We start from the raw sequence: 18,803 nt of genomic DNA on the forward strand, positions 1-18,803 counted from the left end.
AGTCGTTCAATGTCAGTGGTTAAATGCTATTGCTAAAGCTATTGACATGCACTTGAGTACTTTAGGAAGAACAGAGTAAATAGCTCAAAGGAATTGCTGAACAGGTGCTCCTCCTTCTAATCTCCCTCCCACCCCAGCCCTGAGCTTACTGGAAACAGTATTGAATTGTCGTCTACGTATTTGTGGAATATACAGATGAGTTTGTGTTGTATTTATAGAAATGCCACCCTCATATACCTAAAGATGAAACAACGGCCACTCCCATTATCGCAGGCGAAAATGATGTGCTAGAACACCATAAAATAGTGAAGATACGGTGCACTTCAAATAGAACTAGAAGGAAATGATAAAGCACAATAAAAACCTGAAATGCTAAGTAGGGCACGTAGCATAGAAGTGGAGATGAAACTGGTGTGGCTGTTTCCTTACGTGGTATCCTGTAAATTGAAGGAAAAAAAAAAAAAAAAAAAAAAGGATAATGCAGGTAGACCTGTGGTAACTTCAGAGATAATTTCTTGAGCATAAAAGAAGTGATCACTTAGCTTAGAAAATGTGCCAGTCACCGGCTGTCAAAATAGAACAAGGTTAAAGGATACAGTTTGTGAACTAGTCATATAAAAAGAAAGCAGGAAGTACATAAAAGAGAGGCAAATTCTAATTTTATTCTCCAGTATCTCTGTGGGAGATCACAGAATTAGGAAATAGAACTGGAAGGAAACTTGAGATACCATTTCTTGGTCAAAAGGTATGATCCACTAAACCAAAGCTGTTCCTTAGAGATATTGTCTAATCTTCTCTTGAAAGTGTTGCAGAAGCCAAAGGTCTGAGAAAAGCTGTAGTGGAAAATCAGTAGGAAAGAATTATGTGACATTTGCAATGCACCATGTTTAATAACATCCAAAATAATTAAAAAGCTGCTACCAGAGGCAAGGCTTAAATTTCAGGAGTAAGGCATATATACCGATGTGCTTTTTACAGTATTTTTTTTCTCAGTGCTACTTATTCTTTTTTTCTTTAAGCTTTTAAGTACAAGAAAATAATAAGAGGATGCTTCTATTCTTAAAAGTAATACAGCAAAAATAATGCTCCTAATAGAAACATTAGCAAAAATTAATCTTTTATTATTATTATTATTATTTTGCTACATTTAGCTCCTGGAATGGCTCTCAAAAGTGATTTTCCTGACTACGAGACCATTTTGAGTTCCACTAATCTCCATGGGATGAAGCTGAATTGCCAGGCATCCTTTTCCTTTTTCTTTTTTTCTTTCTTTTTTTTTTTTTTTTTTTTTTTTTGTTACATATATATGCGTATATGTATATACATGTACATGCTTATATACTTACTTATGTCAAACTGTTAGAAAATTAGATCATTTACCTATTTTTAACATATTTACAGACCATCAAGATCTTTTCTGATATCAAGTTTGTGATTTGGTCTAAAAATGGCATTTCCAGTAACAGGTAAATTAGGTTACCTGAGGTTATAACATTAGCTTTGAAGTATTTGAGCTATGGTTTCCCCCTCAATGTTTGGAGCATGACTTTTCGTTTAAACAAGCCTACAGATTTGAATATAGCATATACCCATAGAAATTAGCATATATTCTCAAGAAATTAGTTCTGCATCTCAAAGCAAAACACTTCCCTCTGCCGCACAAAAATGTTAAAAAGAAAATGTCAATACAGATTTTTTTCAAATAAGATTATCTCAAATATTGAACCTAAATGAAGAGCATATTCTTTTATTTTTTTTGCTGTTTTTCAAAGATGATAATGTTACACTTCAACGTTCTATCTAAACAAAGGACAAAGTACATAACCACCGGTTGGAGATGCACTTCTTTGCTATTTAGTCTATTTTAGAGCAATTTCTCCTTGACTACTGATTGGAACTGATGTCTTCCTGAGGCAATCGGTCATTTGCCTTTGAAAAGTAGGCATGGAGCCCACCATGCATCTATCCTTCCTTTTTCTCTCTGCCTCCTGCCCCTCAACACACCTATCTATCTTTGAACTAAGAGTTTAAGGAGAATGTTAGAACTTTCTTGAATTCATTTAAGAACACTTTAATTACAAATATTTTGACTGAGTATTTATATGAGGATAAATCACAATACGGCTTTTGCAAATGAAAAATTAAGTAGTAATGAAATAATGGAGTTTAGATTTAAACTAAAAATACCTGCAACATATCAGAAATGGACAGAAACAAAGTAAATGATAGTTTTATGTTAGTTAGGTAAGAAAATAGAATACTAGGAAAAGCAGAAACCAAGCTCAGTAAGAGTTATAGGAACTGGAAATGCACAAATAATTATCACGCGGTCATAGAATCGTAGAATAGCTTGAGTTGGAAGGAACCTTAAGGATCATCAAGCTCCAACCCCCCGACAGGGGCTACCAACCTCCACATCTAATACTAGACCAGGTTGCCTAGCGCCCCGTCCAACCCAGCCACAGCCTCTCTGGGCAGCTGTTCCAGCACCTCACCTCTCTCTGTAAAGAACTTCCCCCTGACATCCAACCTAGATCTTCCCTCCCTCAACTTCAAACCATTTCCCCTTGTCCTGCAGTTATCAACCCTTTCAAAGAGTTGTGTATGGTGTTGCATATACTGTATTAGGCGTCTAGTGTTGAAATTGGAATGTGATGTGTCAGGAGTTGGCCCTGACGAGGCGATGTCTGGATGCGATGCATTAGGACCTCCCCTGCACTGTGACATATGCTCGGGGGCGTAGACGAAGCACATAGGGTATATAAGTTAGAGTTTACTTGTAATAAAGCCCCTTTTGCTGTTCACCACATTGATGTGCATGTCCAGTGATTTGGCCCTGGCCCTGTCACGGCCAGTATCGTAGATCCTTAACACTGCAGTATGGGAACTGCTGAGTCACGGCCTGAACCTCTGATTGATCACCTGAGGAGAGCCACGAGTCAGCCAGAGGAGCACAGGTGAAGGCAATTCCTAGACCTATTTAAGAGCTGGCTACCAGTAGGGAAGGATATCTCCTGGAGATTTGCTCTGCTGCAGTTTTGTAAGCAAGCCCAGAATAGGGGTAAGCTTTGTATCTATTCTCTTTTTGTTATCGTTATCTGCTTTGCCAAACTTTCTTGTTTATTTTGTAGTTATAACATCTTAATATTCATCGATTATGCAAGCTGACTCCCCTTCTGTTTGTAGGCTCCCTTTAGGTATTGGAAGGCTGCAATGAGGTCACCCTGCAGCCTTCTTTTCTCCAGGCTGAACAAGTCCAGCTCCCCCAGCCTGGATTACTTGAGTAGGAAACATAAAGGAATACTAACAGCAGCAAATTCAACTGTTATATCTCAGTATATTTGCTAGAAGAAGTTTTCATATGAATGATGTCTGTATTTATTAAAATAATTTAAATATAAAGGCCTGAAATAAGAACTTCAAGGTGATACGCGCGTTGGTGGTCAGTACTCTGTACTTGCTTTTCCTAAGAGGTAACACTACAGAACATACCTTGCAGAATGTTCATAGCATGGAAGAGAGAAAATATTCACGGGAAATATTGCACAAGGTGGGTTTTTTTTCTTTTTTTTTCCTGTCATCTGCAGGTATTCTAGTTACAGAGAGTAACCTGCTTTCACTGTTGCATACTCATGTGAGTAGTTAAGTTCTTAGGAAGCAGAAGGGCTAATATATAGACCAGAGCCTCTAGACAGGGCGGTCTGTTGCCTCCTAGGAGTCCTAGTTAAAGACATAAGGAAGAAACTTCCTCCCCTAGTTCGGCCCTCAGATTCCTATCCCCTATTTTTGTTTTGTTTTTGGGTAGGCAGCGATGATGGAGGAAGAACTTCCCTAAGGACTATGAAAAAGGAGTTCTGAGCCTGTGAGAATCCTTCTTTGTTTTTTTGGCTCAAAGCTTGCTTCCTTAGGTATTTTGTTAAGGAGGCAAGTGATGGACGTTGTGTGGCAATCAACATCGCTGTGTGGACAATTTTACATCTTTGGAGCTGTTCGCCTTCGGAAGATAGTGGTCAGGACTGTTTACTGGCAAAAGATCTAGCCTGTTACCAACTACTGTTTGCTATGGAAGACTGGGGGACAATGCCATTGTATCCTGCGAAGGCAAGTTACAAGTTGGCGCCTCCCTGCTCCCTCTTATCTGCCGGCAAGGCCAGGAAGATCAGAACAAAGGAGTTTCCTGCTGAGATCCCAGAGCCAGAAGCTGCCACTCAAAGGAGAGCTGACTCAACCACTTCGGATTTGAGCTGTCACTGCAAAGACAGCTGACTCAATCACTTTGAAACCATTGAAAAGGGGCCATCATCGCCATGGTCGTCGTCGTCGTCAACAGAACAGCTCTGCCTGACGACCCACCGCTACTGAAGATCAAAGACTGAACTACGAACCTCGCTGGATCCATGGTGGTGACTATCTCCCTCTTGCTTCCTATAAAGACTCCTTGCCTCTTCTTTCTTATCTTTTCTATCACCCTCCTTCCCTTCCCTATTACCCTAATTCATAACAGTGTCTGCCCTCCCCTTCCCCATTTCCCTGATTAAGATTTGTAATAAATTGGTCGGACCAACATTTGAACCATTGTTTCTTAATCTCACACCAGGTATATAGATAATAAAAGAACCTCCTCTCCCTCCTATAAATTGGAGCGAGACAGAGTCGTGGGGTGACAGGTAAAGGGTTTGAGAGCACAAGTTGTATTCTGCTGTCTCTCCTGTTATAGGGAATGATAAGGGACTAAATATGATGGGCCAGCAGATTAATACCTGGCTCTGAGCCTACTTTGCCCAGCAGGGTTTTGGGTTTTTTGACTTCCGCTTGATGTACATGAGACAAGGCCTGCTGATAGGAGTAGCTTATCACATCAAGGGAAAGGGGTCTTAAAACAGGAGTTGGGAAGGTTCATTGATAGAGCTTTAAATGAAAGGGCTGTTAGAGTTAGGGTAGGATGGCTAGGTTGTGGTTGGACTTGATAATCTTGAAGGTCTTTTGCACTCTGAGTAATTCTGTGATTCTATGATTCTATGATTCTTCCTGTTGATGGAACCAATGGCTACATAACTTGGTGGAGAAAAGACTGCACAGAGAGAGAAAGACGTATCTGTGTCATCTGGAGTTTTTCCTCATTCGCCAGTGTTCGCCAGCAAATGCTAGTCAGAGTGAAAGCTCGAAGAGCCCCAAGGGAAGCATAGTGATAATGGGAGGGAACTCATAAATCCTCCTCCCAGGATACAGAGCAGCCATATGGACACTAGCTGTGCTTGTCTTCATTCAGGGGGGCTATGCACACCTCAGGCTCTGAAGAGCCATGAGGGTTGACCGATTAAAGAACATTTTCTGAGACTAAACATTGCACTTAAAGCTCCATAACATTTAATACAAACAGAACTGAGAATGTGGGAGAACTGAGAAGTTCTCAGAAAACTGAGAACTGAGAATCCAAGTTGAACTTCCTGGTGGCCTCGGAGGCCACTGTCCAGCAGTTGGTGGCCAATCTGGGGGAGACAGAGCACCGAGGACCAAGGCATAATGTTAGAGCCGTAGAAGGAGTAGAATATTTCCAGTTATTAAAACTAGATAAGCTGCTCCAGGAATACCCCAACCAAGCTCCAAACAAGTGTCCTAGAAACATGTACATTTATCTTATAAGGGCCAGGGTGGCCTTTGCCAAAGTTTTTTTACTTCCATTATGGAAACAATTAAGACATGTCCAGAAATTTCAAAGTCTCCACAAAAGAACAGGGGTACAGCTAATTTACAAATGCCAACAAGAACATGGATTCTGGAGGACTTCATAGTTTCTAATAAAAGGAAAAAGCCTCCTCAGGTGACTTGGGCTACAATGCCCGAGTCACCTGAGGAAAAAGACTTGGCAACTGGGCAGGTTATGGTACGACAGGGGAATTAGCCCTCCCGTAACAAGGGTGTACAAATGGGGCTACTTAACCAACATATGAACAAAAGGACTGAACAAGGCTGTGAGACGTTCTGTTGTAATAGTTCTCATTTTCCAAAACCGGGCACTGGTTTCATCTGAATTTTGACAGTACTATGTTTTTCGAAGTATATGTATTTTCTGAATGATGTAATTATATTATTCCTTAACAGTGACCACAACTTAGAATATTTAAAAAATAGAAAGATATGCACAACTAGCAAGAACCTCATGATAAACACTGCCAAAGGAAGAAAGACAAAACAAAAAGACCGGAGAAGTAGTATGTAGCCTAGGCACGCGTACGCTGCGCTACGCCTAGGCACGCGTACGCTGCGCTACGCCTAGGCACGCGTACGCTGCGCTACGCCTAGGCACGCACTGTAAAAAAAAAAATTACCTGACTGTATTGCATCCCATTCCTCCATGACATTTTTATTATCTCCATTCCTCATAGAAAGCAGCACCAAAATACACACATATTCTTAAGCATGCTTTGAAAAAAGAGCTAACTCTTCTCCTTCAGCTTCCCAATTGAGGTTCTTCTTATCTACATTCCACATAAACCACACCTGCAAATACACAAGCACACTTAAAAAAATTACCTTACTGCACTCCTTCCACTTCATTCATGATATTGTTCTCATACACATTCCTCATAAAACACTGCAAGAAGATACACACAAACATTGATATTATTAGGGAAGGTTGCAAAAATTACAAAACTCTTATCCATCTATTGCACACTTGACATTGTACCTGTCTGCATTACTGATAAAAGAGAAGGAAGATAATGACACCCACAGATATTACAACACATTCAGGGAAAAATTACCTTACTACATTCCTTCCACTTACTCATTGACCTTATTCTTGTCTCCATTACTCATAAAACACACAAAAACCACACAAAAAAACAAACACACAAATATAATGAGGCATGTTTAGAAAAATTACTGATTTCCTTGAACTTCCAGATTGACATTGTTCTAGTCTCCATTCAGCATAAAACACAAGAGCAAGATACAGATACACAGATATTATTAGGAATGCTTGGAAAATTAAGCTGACGATTTTCATTCAACTTCCTAATAGACCTTCTTCTGATCTCCATTCCTCATAAAACACACCTGAAAACACAAAGATACACAGACATTCTTATGCAAGCTTGTAAAAATTAGCTGACTGTTATGCTATAACTTCCTTGTTGACATTGTTCTCATTGCTCATAAAACGCAGAGGTAAAATACACAGATACAAAAATATTACTAAGCATGCTTAGAAAATTTAGCTTAACATTTTCCTTCAACTTCCAGGTTGACATTGTTATTCTCTCCATTCCTCTTAAAACGCAGCAAGAAAATACAAATATACACAGATATTATTAGACATGGTTGGAAAATTTAGCTTAGAGTTTTCCTTCAAATTCCTTGTTAACCTTGTTCTTGTCTCCATTCCTCATAAAACACACCTGCAAATACAAATAAACACACATATTATTACGCATGCATAGAAAAATTAGCTTACTGTTATCCTTTAACTTCATTGTTAACATTATTGTTGTCTCCATTCCTCATAAAACACAGCTGCAAATACAAAAATACACAAATATAATTACGCATGCTTGGAAAACAAGCTTACTGTTTTCCCTCAACTACCTTGTTGACATTATTCTCGTCTCCATTCCTCATAAAACGCAGTGGGATGATAAACAAATACAAAGACAATATTAAGCACGCTTGGAAAAATTAGCTTACTGTTTTCCTTCCACTTCCTTGTAGACATTGCTGTTGTCTCCATTCCTCATAAAACGCATCAGGAAGATACACAGATACACAGATATTATCAGGCACAATTGGAAAATATAGCTTACTGGTTTGCTTCAACTTCCTGGTTGACGTTGTTCTATTCTCCATTCCTAATAAAACGCAGCGGGAAGATACACAAATACACAGATATTATCAGACACGCTTGGAAAAATTTGCTTACTGTTATCCTTCAAATTCCCAGTTGACGTTGTACTCATCTCCACACCACATAAAACACACCTGAAAATATACACACCCAAATACTATTAGCCACACTTAGAAAAATTACCATACTGCATTCCTTCCACTTCCTAGATAACATTGTTCTCATCTCCATTCCTCATAAAACACAACAAGAACATACAAACATACACAGATATTATTATGCAAGCTGGGAAAAATTAGCTAACTGTTATCCTTCAATTTCGCAGATGACCTTGTTCTTCTCTGCATTCCTAATAAAACACAGAGGGAACATACAAACATCCAGAGATATTATGAAGCATGCTTGCAAAAATTAACTTACTGTTTTCCTTCAACTTCCTCGTTGACCTTGTTCTTGTCTCCATTATTCACAAAACACAGCTGGAAGATATGCAGATATTAAGAAGCATGCTTGCAAAAATTAGCTTACTGCTCTCCTTGCACTTCCTAGGTAACATTTTCCTTGTCTCCATTCCTCATAAAACACACCGGAAACATACACATATACACACATATTATTAGATACGCTTGGAAAAATTAGCATACTGATTTCCTTGAACTTCAGGGTTGACATTATTGTCATCACGATATCTCATAAAACGCAGCGGGAAGATAAACAGATACACAGATATTATTAGGCACGCTTCGAAAAATTAGCTTACTACATTCCTTCCACTTCCTTGTGGACATGCTTGTCATCTCCATTCCTCATAAAACGCAGCTAGAAACACAAAGAAACACAGATATTATTAGGCACACTTGATAAAATTAGCTTACTGTTATCCTTCCACTTCCTTGTAGGCATGCTTATCCTCGCCATTCCTCATGAAACGCAGCGAGAAGATACACAGATACACAGATATTATTAGGCATGCTTGGAAAAGTTAACTTACTGTTTTCCTTAAACTTCCAGGTTGACTTTGTTCTTGTCTCCATTCCTCATAAAACACACGGGAAACATACACAGAAACACACATATTATTTGGCATGCTTGGAAAAATTACCATACAGTTTTGCTTCAACTTCCTCGTTCACGTTGTTCTTGTCTCCATGCCTCATAAAACACAACGTGAACATACACAAATATTAATAAACACACTTGAAAAATTATCTCACAGTTTTAACTCCACAACCTGGTTGACATTCTTTTCATGTCCATGCCTCACAAAACGCAGCAAGAACACAAACAAATATTCTTAGGCACGCTTGATAAAATAATCTTACTTTTCCTTCAACTTCCTTGTTGACGTTGTTCTCATCTCCATTCCTCATAAAACGCAGCAGGAAGATAAAGATATTATTAGGCATGCATGGAAAATTTAGCTTACTGTTTTCTTTCAACTTATTACTTGACATTGTTCTTGACTCCATTCCTCATGAAACGCAGCTGGAAATACAAACCTACACAGATATTCTTCGGCACGCACGGAAAAAAATTACCTTACTATATTCCACCCACGTCCTTGCTGACATTTCTCTTGTCTCCATTACTCATAAAACACATCAGAAAGATGCACACATCCACGAATATTATGAGGCATGCTTGGAAAAATTAGCTAAAAAAATAGCTTCCTGCAATTTCCCAGTTAACCTTGTTCATGTCTCCATTCCTAATAAAACACAAAGGGAAGATACACAGATCCACAAATATTATGAGGCATGCTTAGAAAAATTACCTTACTGCTTTCCTTCAACTTCCTAGATGACCTTCTTCTTGTCTCCATTCTTCACAAAACATAGCATGAAGACACACACATACACAAATATTATTAAGCACGCTTGGAAAAATTATCTCACTGTTTCCCTTCCACTTCGTGGATGACCTTCTAGTCTTCTCCAAGCCTCATAAAACACAGCTGAAAGATACACAGATATTATTAGGCATGCTGGAAAAAGTTAGCTTACTGTTTTCCTTCAACTTCCTGGTTGACCTTGTTCTTCTCTCCAATACACATAAAACCCAACAGGACGACACACAGCTATTATTAGGCATGCTTACAAAAATTAGCTTACTGTTATCATTCAGCTAACGGGTTGACCTTGTTCTCAACTCCATTCCTCATAAAACACACCAGAAACATACATAAAAACACAGATATTGTTATGCATGCTTGGAAAATTCAGCTTACTGTTGTCCTTCCACTTCCTGGTTGACTTCGTTGTTATCTCCATACCTCATGAAACGCAGGTAGAATATACACAGATACACAGATATTATTAAGCATGCTTGGAAAAATTAGCGAACTGTTTTCCTTCCACTTCCTTGTTCACCTTGTTCTTGTCTCCATTCCTCATAAAACGCAGCTGAAAGATACAAACATACACAAATATTATTAGGCATGATTGGAAAAATTAGCTAACTTGTACACTTCCACTTCCTGGTTGACGTTGTCTCCATTCTTCATAAAACACAGCTGCAAATACACAAGCACACTTAAAAAAATTACCTTACTGCACTCCTTCCACTTACTTCATGATATTGTTCTCATACACATTCCTCATAAAACACAGCAAAAAGATACACACAAACATAGATATTATAAGGCAAGGTTGCAAAAAATACCAAACTCTTATCCATCTATTGCACAGTTGACATTGCACTTGTCTGCATTACTAATAAAACACACAAGTAAGATAATGACACCCACAGATATTACAAGACATTCAGGGAAAAATTATCTTAATGTATTCCTTCCACTTACTCATTAACCTTGTTCTAGTCTCCATTCCTCATAAAACACAAGAGGAAAATACACAGATACACAGATATTGTTAGGCATGCTTGGAAAAATTAGCTTACTGTTATCCTACCACTTCCTTGTTGACATTATTGTCGACTCCATTACTCATAAAATGCAAAGGGAAAATACACAGATACAAAGATATTACTAAGCTTGCTTGGAAAATTTAGCTTACCATTTTCCTTCAACTTCCTGATTGACGTTGTTATTCTCTCCATTCCTCATAAAACACAGCAGTAAGATACACATATACACAGATATTATTAGGCATGCTTGGAAAATTTAGCTTAGTGTTTTCCTTCAAATTCCTGGTTGACCTTGTTCTTGTTTCCATTCCTCATAAAACACAGCTGCAAATACAAAGAAACACAGATATTATTACGCATGCTTGGAAAAATTAGCTTACTGTTATCATTTAACTTCACGGTTAACATTATTGTTGTCTCCATTCCTCATAAAACACAGCTGCAAATACAAAAATACACAAATATAATTAGGCACGCTTGGAAAACAAGCTTACTGTTTTCCTTCAACTTCCTTATGGACATTGTTCTTGTCTCCATTACTCATAAAACGCAGCAGGAAGACACTCAGGAACACAGATATTTTTAGGCATGCGTGGAAAAATTACCTGACTACATTCCTTCCACTTCCTGGTAGACCGTGTTCTCATCTACATACCACATAAAACACAGCGGGAAGATACACAAATACACAGATATTATCAACCATGCTTGGAAAAATTAGCTTACTGTTTTCCTTCAACTTCCTGGTTAACACTGTTCTCGTCTCCATTCCTCATAAAACACAGCAGGAAGATACACATATACACAGATATTATTAAGCATACTTGGAAAATTTAGCTTATTGTTTTCCTTCAAATTCCTTATTGACCTGGTTCTTGTCTCCATTCCGCATAAAACACAGCTGCAAATACAAATAAACACAAATATTATTACACATGCTTGGAAAAATTAACTTACTGTTATCCTTTAACTTCATGGTTAACATTATTGTTGTCTCCATTCCTCATAAAACACAACTGCAAATACAAAAATACACAAATATTATTAGGCATGCTTGGAAAACAAGCTTACCGTTTTCCCTCAACTTACTGGTTGACGTTGTTCTCGTCTCCATTCCTCATAAAACACAGTGCGATGATACACAAATACAAAGATAATATTAAACACACTTGGAAAAATTAGCTTACCGTTTTCCTTCCACTACCTTGTAGACATTGTTGCTGTCTCTATTCCTCATAAAACGCATCAGGAAGATACACAGATTTTATCAAACACATTTGGAAAATATAGCTTACTGGTTTGCGTCAACTTCCTGGTTGACGTTGTTCTATTCTCCATTCCCCATAAAACACAGCGGGAAGATACACAAATACACAGATATTATCAAGCACGCTTGGAAAAATTTCCTTACTGTTATCCTTCAAATTCCCAGTTGATGTTGTACTCATCTCCACTCCACATAAAACACACCTGAAAATACACACACACAAATACTATTAGGCACATTTAGAAAAATTACCATACTGCATTCCTTTCACTTCCTAGGTAACATTGTTCTCATCTCCATTCCTCATAAAACACAACATGAAGATACAAACATACACAGATATTATTATGCAAGCTGGGAAAAATTAGCTAACTGTTATCCTTCAATTTCGCAGATGACCTTGTTCATGTCTACATTCCTAATAAAACACAGAGAGAAGATACAGACATCCACAGATATTATGAGGCATGCTTGCAAAAATTACCTTACTGTTTTCCTTCAACTTCCTCATTGACCTTGTTCTTGTATCCATTCTTCAGAAAACACAGCTGGAAGATACGCAGATATTAAGACGCATGCTTGGAAAAATTAGCTTACTGCTCTCCTTCCACTTCCTAGGTAACATTTTCCTTGTCTCCATTCCTCATAAAACACACCAGAAACATACACATATACACACATATTATTAGGCACACTTGGAAAAATGAGCGTACTATTTTCCTTCAACTTCATGGTTGACATTGTTGTCATCTCCATTACTCATAAAACACAGCGGGAAGATACACAGATATTATTAGGCACGCTTGATAAAATTAGCTAACTGTTATCCTTCCACTTCCTTGTTGGCATGCTTATCCTCTCCATTCCTCATAAAACGCAGCGAAAAGATACAGATATTATAAGGCATGCTTGGAAAATTTAACATACTGTTTTCCTTCCACTTCCTGATTGACCTTGTTCTCATCTCCATTCCTCATAAAACGCAGCTGGAAATACAAAGATACACAGATATTCTTAGGCATAACTGGACAAATTAGCTTACTGCTTTCCTTCAACTTCTTGGCTGACCTTGTTCTTGTCTCCATTCCTCATAAAACACAGCAGGAAGATACACAGATACACAGATATTATTAGGCATGCTTGCAAAAATTAGCTTACTGCTTTCCTTGCACTTCCTAGTTAACATTTTCCTTGTCTCCATTCCTCATAAAACACACAGGAAACATACACAGATACACACATATTATTTGACATGCGTGGAAAAATTACCTTACTGTTTTGCTTCAACTTCCTGGTTGACGTTGTGCTTGTCTCCATGCCTCATAAAACACAACGTGAACATACACAAATATTAATAAACACACTTGAAAAATTATCTCACAGTTTTAACTCCACAACCTGGTTGACATTCTTGTCACGTCCATGCCTCACAAAACGCAGCAGGAAGACAAACAGATATTCTTAGGCACGCTTGATAAAATAAGCTTACTGTTTTCCTTCAACTTCCTTATTGACGTTGTTCTCGTCTCCATTCCTCATAATACCCAGCAGGAAGATACACATATTAATAGGCAAGCTTGGAAAATTTAGCTTACTGTTTTCCTTCAGCTTATTACTTGACCTTATTTCTTGACTCCATTCCTCATGAAACACAACTGGAAATACAAACCTACACAGATATTCTTCGGCACGCACGGAAAAAAATTACCTTACTATATTCCATTCACATCCTTGCTGACATTTCTCTTGTTTCCATTCCTCATAAAACACAGCAGAAAGATGCACACATCCACGAATATTATGAGGCATGCTTGGAAAAATTAGCTAACTGTTATCCTTCAATTTCCCAGTTAACCTTGTTCATGTCTCCATTCCTAATAAAACACAAAGGGAAGATACACAGATCCACAAATATTATGAGGCATGCTTAGAAAAATTCCATTACTGCTTTCCTTCAACTTCTTTATTGACCTTGTTCTTGTCTCCATTCTTCACAAAACATAGCGTGAAGACACACACATACACAAATATTATTAAGCACGTTTGGAAAAATTATCTCACTGTTTCCCTTCCACTTCCTGGATGACCTTCTAGTCATCTCCAAGCCTCATAAAACGCAGCTGAAAGGTACACAGATATTCTTAGGCATGCTTGAAAAATTTAGCTTACTGTTTTCCTTCAACTTCCTGGTTGACCTTGTTCTTCTCTCCAATCCACATAAAACCCAACAGGAAGACACACAGATATTATTAGGCATGCTTGGAAAAATTAGCTTACTGTTATCATTCAACAACCGGGTTGACCTTGTTCTCGTCTCCATTCCTCAGAAAACGCACCAGAAACATACACAAATACACAAATATTATTAGGCATGCTTGGAAAATTCAGCTTACTGTTTTCCTTCAACTTCCTGGTTGACTACATTGTTATCGCCAGACCTCATGAAACGCAGGTAGAATATACACAGATACACAGATATTATTAGGCATGCTTGGAAAAATTAGCATACTGTTTTCCTTCCACTTCCTTGTTCACCTTGTTCTTGTCTCCATTCCTCATAAAACGCAGCTGGAAGATACAAACATACACAAATATTATTAGGCATGCTTGGAAAAATTAACTTACTGTTACACTTCCACTTCCTGGTTGACGTTGTCTCCATTCATAATAAAACACAGCTGGAAACACGAAAGTATAATTAGGCATGCTTCGAAAAATTAGCTTACTATATTCCTTCCACGTCCTTGCTGACATTGTTCTTGTCACCATTCCTCATAAAACGCAGCGGGAAGATACACAGATATTATTAGTGATGCATGGAAAAGTGAGCTTACTGGTATCCTTCAACTTCCTTGTTAACCTTGTTCTTGTCTCCATTCCTAATAAAACACAACGTGAAGATACACAGATACACAGATATTATTAAGCACGCTTGGAAAAATTAGCTTACTGTTTTCCTTCAGCTTTCTGGTTAACGTTGTTCTTGTCTCAATTCCTCATAAAAAGCAGCGGTAAGATACACAGATATTGTTAGGCACGCACTGAAAAAATTACCTTACTGTATTGCATCCACTTCCTTGGTGACATGTCTCTTGTCATCTCCATTCCTCATAAAACACAGCTGGAAGATACGCAGATATTCTTACGCATGCTTAGACAACTTAGCATACTGTTTTCCTTCAACTTCCTTGTTCAACTTGTTCTTATCTCCATTCCTCATAAAACGCAGCTGGAAATACAAAGACACACAGATATTATTGGGCATGCTTGGAAAAATAAGCTTACTGTTTTCCTTCCACTTCTTTGTTGACGTTCTTCTTATCTCCATTCCTCATAAAACGCAGCAGGAAAACACACAGATACGCTGATATTGTTAGGCATGCTTGAAAAAATTAGCTTACTGTTTTCCTTCAACTTCCTGGTTGACGTGGTTCTTGTCTCCATTCCTCATAAAACGCAGCAGGAAGATACACATACACAGATATTATTAGGCATGCTTGGAAAATTTACCATAGTGTATTCCTTCAAATTCCTGGTTGACCTTGTTCTTCTCTCCATTCCCCATAAAACACAGCTGCAAATACAAAGAAACACAGATATTATTAGGCATGCTTGGAAAAATTAGCTTACTGTTATCGTTCAACTTCATGGTTGACATTATTGTTGTCTCCTTTCCTCATAAAACACAGCTGCAAATACAGAAATACACAAATATAATTAGGCATGCTTGGAAAACAAGCTTACTGTTTTCCTTCAACTTCCTTGTTGACGTTATTCTCGTCTCCATTCCTCATAAAACACAGTGGGATGATACACAAATACAAAGACAACATTAAGCACGCTTGGAAAAATTAGCTTACTGTTTTCCTTCCACTTCCTTGTAGACATTGTTGTTGTCTCCATTCCTCATAAAACGCATCGGGAAGATACACAGATATTATCAGGCACGCTTGGAAAAATTTGCTTACTGTTATCCTTCAAATTCCCAGTTGATGTTGTACTCATCTCCACTCCACATAAAACACACCTGAAAATACACACACACAAATACTATTAGGCACATTTAGAAAAATTACCATACTGCATTCCTTCCACTTCCTAGATAACATTGTTCTCATCTCCATTCCTCATAAAACACAACAAGATGATACAAACATACACAAATATTATTACGCAAGCTGGGAAAAATTAGCTAACTGTTATCCTTCAATTTCGCAGATGACCTTGTTCTTGTCTACATTCCTAATAAAACACAGAGAGAAGATACAGACATCCACAGATATTATGAGGCATGCTTGGAAAAATTACCTTACTGTTTTCCTTCAACTCCCTCATTGACCTTGTTCTTGTATCCATTCTTCAGAAAACACAGCTGGAAGATACGCAGATATTAAGACGCATGCTTGGAAAAATTAGCTTACTGCTCTCCTTCCACTTCCTAGGTAACATTTTCCTTGTCTCCATTCCTCATAAAACACACCAGAAACATACACATATACACACATATTATTAGGCACACTTGGAAAAATGAGCGTACTGTTTTCCTTCAACTTCATGGTTGACATTGTTGTCATCTCCATTACTCATAAAACACAGCGGGAAGATACACAGATACACAGATATTATCAGGCACACTTGGAAAAATTAGCTTACTATATTCCTCCCACTTCCTTGTGGACATGCTTGTCATCTCCATTCCTCATAAAACGCAGCTAGAAACACAAAGATACACAGATATTATTACGCACGCTTGATAAAATTAGCTAACTGTTATCCTTCCACTTCCTTGTTGGCATGCTTATCCTCTCCATTCCTCATAAAACGCAGCAGGAAGATACACAGATACACAGATATTATTAGGCACGCTTGGAAAAATAAGCTTACTGTTTTCCGTCAACTTCCTTATTGACGTTGTTCTCGTCTCCATTCCTCATAAAACGCAGCAAGAAGATACAGATATTATTAGGCATGCTTGGAAAATTTAGCTTACTGTTTTCCTTCAACTTATTACTGGACCTTGTTCTTGACTCCATTCCTCATGAAACGCAGCTGGAAATACAAACCTACACAGATATTCTTCGGCACGCTTGGAAAAAATTACCTTACTATATTCCATCCACATCCTTGCTGACATTTCTCTTGTCTCCATTCCTCATAAAACACAGCAGAAAGATGCACACATCCACGAATATTATGAGGCATGCTTGGAAAAATTAGCTTACTGTTATCCTTCAATTTCCCAGTTAACCTTGTTCATGTCTCCATTCCTAATAAAACACAAAGGGAAGATACACAGATCCACAAATATTATGAGGCATGCTTAGAAAAATTCCATTACTGCTTTCCTTCAACTTCTTTATTGACCTTGTTCTTGTCTCCATTCCTCATAAAACGCAGCGGGAAGATACACAGATATTATTAGTGATGCATGGAAAAGTGAGCTTACTGGTATCCTTCAACTTCCTTGTTAACCTTGTTCTTGTCTCCATTCCTAATAAAACACAACGTGAAGATACACAGATACACAGATATTATTAAGCACGCTTGGAAAAATTAGCTTACTGTTTTCCATCAGCTTTCTGGTTAACGTTGTTCTTGTCTCAATTCCTCATAAAAAGCAGCGGTAAGATACACAGATATTGTTAGGCACACACTGAAAAAATTACCTTACTGTATTGCATCCACTTCCTTGGTGACATGTCTCTTGTCATCTCCATTCCTCATAAAACACAGCTGGAAAATACGCAGATATTCTTACGCTTATCATGCTTAGACAACTTAGCATACTGTTTTCCTTCAACTTCCTTGTTCAACTTGTTCTTCTCTCCATTCCTCATAAAACACAGCTAGAAATACAAAGATACACAAATATTATTGGGCATGCTTGGAAAAATAAGCTTACTGTTTTCCTTCCACTTCTTTGTTGACGTTCTTCTTATCTCCATTCCTCATAAAATGCAGCGGGAAAACACACAGATACGCAGATATTATTAGGCACGCTTGAAAAAATTAGCTTACTGTTTTCCTTCAACTTCCTCGTTGACGTTGTTCTTGGCTCCATTGCTCATAAAACGCAGCTGGAAATACAAAGAGACACAGATATTATTAGGCATGCTTGGACAAATCAGCTTACTGTTTTCCTTCCACTTCCTGGTTGACGTGGTTCTTGTCTGCATTCCTCATAAAACACAGCGGGAAGATACACAAATATTCTTAGGCATGCTTGGACAAATTAGCTTACTATATTCCTTCGACATCCTTGGTAACATTTTTCATGTCTACATTCCTCTTCAAACACACCAGAAACATACACAGATATTCTTACGCATGTTTGGACAAATGAGCTTACTGTTTTCCTTCCACTTCCTGGTTGACGTTGCTCTTGTCTGCATTACTCATAAAACGCAGCAAGAAGATACACAGATATAATTAGACATGCTTGGAAAATTTAGCTTACTGTTTTCATTCCACATCTTTGTTGACGTTCTTGTCATCTCCATTCCTCATAAAACACAGCGGAAAGATACACAGATATACTTAGGCATGCTTGGAAAAATTAGCTTACTGTATTCCTTCCACTTCCTGGTTGACGTTCTTGTCTCCATTCCTCATAAAACGCAACTGGAAGATACAAAGACACACAGATATTCTTAGGCATGCTTGGAAAAATTAGCTCACTATTTTCCTTGAACTTCCTGCTTGACGTTGTTCTTGTCTCCATTCTTTCTGAAACAAAGCGAGAAGATACACACATACACAGATATCTTTAGGCACACTCGGAAAAATTAGCTTACTGTTTTCCTTCATCTTCCTGGTTAATGTTCTTGT

The 18,803-nt window shown here is 38.0% G+C and overlaps 1 long non-coding RNA gene across 6 annotated transcripts; it reads right to left on the reverse strand.

Annotated features, from left to right (window-relative positions):
* Positions 1-631: 631 nt before the first annotated feature.
* LOC122180452 lies at positions 632-18,031 on the reverse strand. Of its 6 annotated transcripts, none has more exons than XR_006179079.1 (15): positions 17,994-18,031; positions 17,642-17,821; positions 17,340-17,466; positions 17,077-17,242; positions 16,629-16,687; positions 15,836-16,002; positions 15,377-15,549; positions 15,030-15,204; positions 14,702-14,854; positions 14,369-14,543; positions 12,460-13,849; positions 11,435-12,178; positions 10,858-11,032; positions 6,535-10,245; positions 632-833 (listed from the first exon to the last, which is right to left on the reverse strand). It is a non-coding gene; the product is annotated as an uncharacterized LOC122180452 (long non-coding RNA). The 6 variants fall into 6 exon arrangements; XR_006179080.1 differs by lacking the exon at positions 17,994-18,031 and having other exon boundaries at positions 11,435-11,609; positions 12,120-12,178; positions 17,642-17,905; XR_006179081.1 differs by lacking the exon at positions 17,994-18,031 and having other exon boundaries at positions 6,535-9,797; positions 10,071-10,245; positions 17,642-17,905.
* Between the last annotated feature and the right edge of the window lie 772 nt (positions 18,032-18,803).

The sequence above is a fragment of the Lagopus leucura genome, unplaced genomic scaffold (assembly GCF_019238085.1).
Source record: "Lagopus leucura isolate 7727_CA_CO unplaced genomic scaffold, USGS_WTPT01 Super-Scaffold_100004, whole genome shotgun sequence".
NCBI classification, from domain to species: domain Eukaryota; kingdom Metazoa; phylum Chordata; class Aves; order Galliformes; family Phasianidae; genus Lagopus; species Lagopus leucura.